The sequence below is a fragment of the Pteropus alecto genome, unplaced genomic scaffold (genome assembly GCF_000325575.1).
Source record: "Pteropus alecto unplaced genomic scaffold, ASM32557v1 scaffold433, whole genome shotgun sequence".
Taxonomy (NCBI): Eukaryota; Metazoa; Chordata; class Mammalia; order Chiroptera; family Pteropodidae; genus Pteropus; species Pteropus alecto.
In genome coordinates, this window is record NW_006433953.1 from 236,942 (window position 1) to 242,847 (window position 5,906).

General features: G+C 44.0%; 1 protein-coding gene across 3 annotated transcripts in view; it reads left to right on the plus strand.

Annotated features, from left to right (window-relative positions):
• Nucleotides 1–1,946: 1,946 nt before the first annotated feature.
• RAB5B (RAB5B, member RAS oncogene family) overlaps nt 1,947–5,906 on the plus strand; it is a 14,566-nt gene continuing 10,606 nt past the window's right edge. The window contains exon 1 of one of the 3 annotated variants that reach the window (XM_025044665.1): nt 1,947–1,965. The gene's annotated coding sequence lies outside the window, so the exon portion shown is untranslated. The other 2 variants (XM_006908877.3, XM_025044663.1) reach the window with 2 other exon arrangements.

A 5,906-nucleotide genomic window follows, 5' to 3' on the forward strand; every position in this document is an offset into this window, starting at 1 on the left:
CACTACAATTATTATTTCTTGTGTTTGGGATGACAGAGACCCCAAGCCTCCCACAGCCACCGTGTTAGGCCAACTGGTCGCATGGGAGTAAGTTGGAACTTTTGAAAACCAAGCAAAACAAAAACATAGGGAGGGCCTATTTTGAAGAATTAGGTTAAAAATAGATCCAACCAGTTTATACTCTAGTTTTAGTGTTTCATTTCACCTAACAGTCTGGAAGACTCAAGATTCCCAGTTTCCACAGTCCTGGTGGGACTGCAGTAGAAATGATTGCCACCAGTGCCCTATTCCTTCTATGGGCAAGGGGTGTCTGGGGGGCTTTGGGATAAGGATTATGGCCTTGAGGCAAGTGAAAGATGTTTGAATTTTTCTCTTTCTTTTAAGATCCTTAGTTCTTCAGGTGCCAGGTCCCATCATCCTTTGAAGGCTGCCCCATAGGAGTGGAAGTTAGGGTTTAGACATCATTTTGAGAATGCTGACACTTTTTTAGGGCTGTGACTGAGTGGGAACATTGGGAAAAAATATTTCTTTAAAAGAAGGATGAACAATTATATTTATATTTCAGGTTATAGTAGTTTTTAAGTGGGAGTGGGTTGATTTGTTGCCATGTGCACGTTGGGGTTTTGTAATGCAAATGTTTAAAAAAGTATTTTTTTCTTTTTATGATTGTCTCTCTTCTCTCATCTCTTGTCTTTGAGTGTTCTTGCTATTAACATTATTGTAATTTAGTTTGTAATTCATTAAAAAAGTTCCTAGTTTTATAGTTCATCTTTCCTTATGTTTGTGTATTTATTTACTAAAAGAATGTTGAGAATATATGAATGTGTATATCTATATATATATATATATATATATGTTAATTGGTTACAGACCCCCACTTTACCTAATGTCTCTGTGCAGGGCTACCCACCCCACCCCATTTTGGCTTCTATGATGCAATTAGGATAGTGCCAATAGTGGGCAAAATGAGAATTATTACCCCATTTCACATCTGAAGAAACTGAAGCCTTTGTATTTCCTACTTTCCCCATAAACGTGCATCTTCCTCACCTCACCACCATCCTGCCCCAACATACACACCACATACACACACACTCAAGGCAGCAGTTCCAGAATTTCAATACTAGGAAAGGCTTGATGCAGCAACATGGTTGGAAGTGGGCTCCATGAGAATTCACCTCGACACTACATTTCCCAGTAATTTCGTCGTTTTTCCTTTTTGTTGCAGCACAAACAACCAAGTTTCCTAAAGATACTTTATTCATCTTTATAATACAATTTCATAACATTATCAATTGTCTGTATGAAAAATTATTATGAAAGGGCTAAAGCCTCCCCAAGCTACCGCTTCTTGTAGTTGCCACTGTCTCACCCCACCAAAAACATCTCAGACCACCCACCAGCCATCCCCAAACCTCCTGTCCTCTGCGGCCCCACTAAAAGGAAGACGCACCGACGTAAGGTCTACTTAAATTCCCAGGCTCCAGGTCCCTAGATGTATTTCCCTTTACACCCGCGCGTTGGTCGTAGAGGGAGCGGCGCTACAGTCAGCCAAGTCCGGGGGGAGGGGCGAAGGTCAGTGTGGGCCTTCCAAAGGCTTCTTTAAACCCCGCCTTGCCTGCCATTCAAGACCCGAATTTTCGTAGTACTGGTTAAAGTTTCACTTTGATCCGCCTCCGTCACTCACCTGATTAGATGTTTATGAGTCAAAAGGCGGGGTCATGATGGTGTCAAGATTTTATTGGTTGATCTATACGCCTGTCAACAGTGTACCGTCCCCTGTCTCGGGGAGCTCTCTCATCAATGGCTCCTTATCTCGTCCATCTTCAAGGATTCTCTCTCCATATTGGCCTGGGGCCTCGCCTGTCCGGTCTCTGGCTCGTCCTCGTTGGTGACAGCGCCGAAAAAGACCCGCCTTTCTCCCCAGGATTGGCGGATCCCTGCACACAGAACCCACCCTTGATGGTAGGCGGGTAATCGTACTATTGGCCCGGGCCCCCGCCCCAGGCGAGGACGAGGAGGAGGGGCAGGAGGGTTTGGTTGAGCTGCGGCTGTTTGTCTGTTCGACACAGGCTTGGGCCCGACGGGGGAGACGGAGCCCCAGGTACCGGGCTGATGGAGCCCAGAAGGCAGGGGCGAAGGCGCCCGGGAGAGGAGAGCGGCTTGGCCTGAGAGCAGAGGCGGGTCTGGGCCTCAGCGGGGGTTAGAGTGGCCCACTGGAGAGGGGAGAAGGGGGTCGGGCCCCGGCAGGCCTATTGGGGGCGCTGAGGAGGGGGCCTGGCGGGCTGGGAGCCCGAAGTTGGTGAGGCCGGGTTGGGCCGGCGGCCAGGTGGCGGCCGGCGCGCGAAGCCCGGGGCTGGCGTGAGGGCTGGGGCAGGCCTCATTGAGCAGCGCTGAGAGGGAGGAGCTGGGGAAAAGGGCCGGAGAGCGGGTGAGGTAAGCCCATCTGCCGGGAGATGAGGAGGGGTCAGCCCTGACGCCCGGGACCGGAGGGTATCCGGGGCTGGGGCTCTCTCTAAAGATGTCTAATTGGAAGGGCCCCAGAAAGGTTCTTAGTTGGGTAAGAGGCATTCTTTTTAAGGGAAAGTGAGTATTAAAAAACAACTAGGGTGTCCCAGAGTTGAGCCGAGAGAATGATTTGGGTTCAGTGAGGGTGAACTGAGGCAAACGAAGAAAGCTTTCCTAATCTACAAGGCTAAGGTAGTTGGGGAAATGGAAGCAGGGCCTGGTATCACTTATGGGAGTTTCTGCGAATGCTCGAGGTTGGGCTGGAGGCACTGGGATTTGGGAGGACTCACTCTTGTTCCCATTAGTGTTGAGAAGTGGTAATTTTAGGTTTTTTGATATTCCCTCGGTAGCCAATGAAGATAAAAGTAATTTTTTTTTTTTTCTGTGACTGTTAGCTGTCGCAAACTCGATCCCTACACTTTTCCTTGGCCTCAGCTCGTTTAGGGTGCAGTCTCTCTGTTACTTGGTACCAGCCTCAGCTTGTTTAGTTTGCAGTCCTGTAAAGGAGCTAAGAAGTCGGATCTGGAGGAAGTTTGTTTTCTCACTTAATAATGTGTACTATAGTGGATACCATATCTCTGACCTGGAAGTGGAGAATCAGCTTTCTCTATTACCTGTACTAGAGAGGGGCTTAGGGATTCCCCAGCCACCATGGGGTCTTCTGACCATAGTCGGTGAAACTTTTGTGGGATTTAGACTTGGGTTTTTCCTGGACAGGTAATGGTTAGATGGAACCAAACCTGGAAATAGGAGATGATATCACTGAGGAAGGGATTTGGGGAAGAGAGAAATTCCATTCCAAAAGGTTGGCATCAGCCTTCTCTATCTACTTTTTCAGGAGCCCAGGTTTCTGTGCTATAGAAATAGTAAACAGTAAGGCACTTGAGGAAGGGGGCGCGGTGCATAGAGAAAAGGAAGATGAATTAATAAGGTGCAGGAGATCCCTCCTCCCATATATTTTTAATGATCTGCTGACCTCCTTAGGCCCCCATAGATTGGAACTTATTGGATTTTCCCCTATTATACTTACTCCTTTTTCCCTTTATACCAATTTATTTTATAACTACATTTCTTCTTAGTTTCAAAAATAATATATACATATCTTTAAATATACAAAAGTGTAAAAAGTGTAAATCCTCCCACACATACCTCACTCATTATATTTAATCCAGAAAGGTCAGAGATAGACAGCAGATCAGACTAATCTTGCTTTGCTTTGGGGGATGTGCCACCAAAAGCAATTCTGTTTTCATGTTCCCACCAAACTCTGGTCTCTCATTCTTTTTACAGTTTTCCCTTCTGGGATGATACTCTGTAATTTATTGTGCTCCTTTCACAGTTCATTTTGTCTTCTAACAAATACAAGTAGAGAGCTATACTCTGGGTTATTCCCCATCTTCTTGCACGCACACACACACCAGTTGTGCACTGGATATCTTAGGAAATGCCCAGATAGATAGCCCAAACTTTTTTATGGGCAGGAAGGAAACATTAAGGTGAATCATTGTTTAGGAGAATTATTGGCATCTCTGCTAACGAAAGGAATTTGAGACCTCTATCTTCTGGTTCATGATCTCTGTGTGTTTAGATTATATGACTGTCCTTTCATTATCTCAAAAGATGATGATGGTTCTCCTAAGAGCCCCTTGTATCTTTCTATAAGCAAATCCCAAGTTTCTCTAGATTTGAAATTGGTTGTCCTCTAAACCTCAGTACAGCTGGGACATTTTATACTACCACCTTATTAATTGAATTTGTCCTTACTGGCTTTAGAAGATCTCTAATGTGCCTAGCCTTTGTACAGTATCGTCAGGTATTTTTATTTTTCTCTTCTGCAAAGCCAAGCCTACATAAAATTGGGGAGGAGGGAGAACATTTTAATCCTCTAGACTGCCATTTTCTACATCCTGCTGGTATCTTGTACCTTTCTCTACGTTTTTTTTGTTTTTGTTTTTTTTTTATTTCTACCTTCCCCTTTAAGCGTAACTTTAAGAAACAATCTGAAATTTCTCCATATCAAGGTGTAAATAACAAATACTCAAAGTATTCATTCTTTCAAGGGTTTTTGTTTCATAACTGGGAGCTAAGGAGTGGATTATCAATATAGACTTTCAAACATAAACCTGGAGTTACAAAAATGTACTTGGAGAAGAGGGCTTTGCCATTGTCCTTGTCATACCCTGTATCTTCTGACTTTTATTTTGCTCAGGAGCAAGGATTGCTCTAGTTTGCTTGTTTGTGTGTATTGATATGAATTTGACTTCTGAGGCAGCTAGGGTACGAGAAGCAAGTGTATAGCTCCTATTCCTAAAGCATTTCAGATTGGAAAGTAACCAGAGTGTGAGACAATGAACTTAAAATAAGGAAATGCAACAGCCCTCTAGGAGGAAGGATACCTTAAAACCCTACACAATACACTCCCACTTCCCAAGAGTGTTTAAGGAAAGATTTAGTCATTGACTGAACAGTAGCTGAGCTGAGTAAAGAAGGAGTCACCCAGGTGAGCAAAGTCTGTGCAGATTTCTAGGCCAGGATGTAGCTTCTTTTTACAGACATGGGTACCTTATCAGAGTACCCTCAAGTTCTGTGTTGGTATAATTTTTTTTTTCTTTCTCAAGTTCAGGAATTAATAGAATGACCCAAAGTTTTTTGAGCATTTAATATCAACTGAAAATTCAGGAAACTTTGTATTTAGCCACAGTTGCTTCAGTGTTAGAGTGAGAGGGCCACATATTGGGTATGATTAGGCCATCTGAGGCATAGTAACGGGTGACAGGAAAAGCAGTTAGCCCATGTGAGTTGCAACAGTACCTAGTGGGCTGGGTCCCAAAGAGGCCCTCCATCCAAGGGAAATCACAAAGAGGTCAGGGGGAGAATTGGTTCTCTAAGGCCTATTAAAAATATTCCCAAATGGATCCAAGTGAGATCTCTAGATGGCATGGAAGGGGAGGAGTAAATGGAGGAGGGAAGCAGGATTGCTTTGGCCTTATTTTAGGGAGCATTTAATGAACACCTACTAGGGATCAGTCATTGTGCTCTACTCTGGAGATTCAAGATGACATAAAAAATAGTCACACTTTTTGAGAAGTTCATAGTTTAGCAGAGCAGACAGACACAAACAATTAACTCATGATACAATAAATGCTGTTATAGAAATACAGTCTTAGTACTATGAGATCCCAGAGGAAGCAATGATAAGGGGTGAGAGGGTAATTAGGTAGTTTCACAGAAAAGGTGGCATTTGAGCTTGGCCTTAAAAGATACGTTAGGAATTTGCTAGGCAGACAAGGTAGGGAAGGGCATTCCAATCTTTTGGAGGTCAATAATAGGGAGTTTGTACTACCATGCTGATAAGAGATAACTATGCTTTTTGCCTCTTAGGGAAATATAAGGGAAAG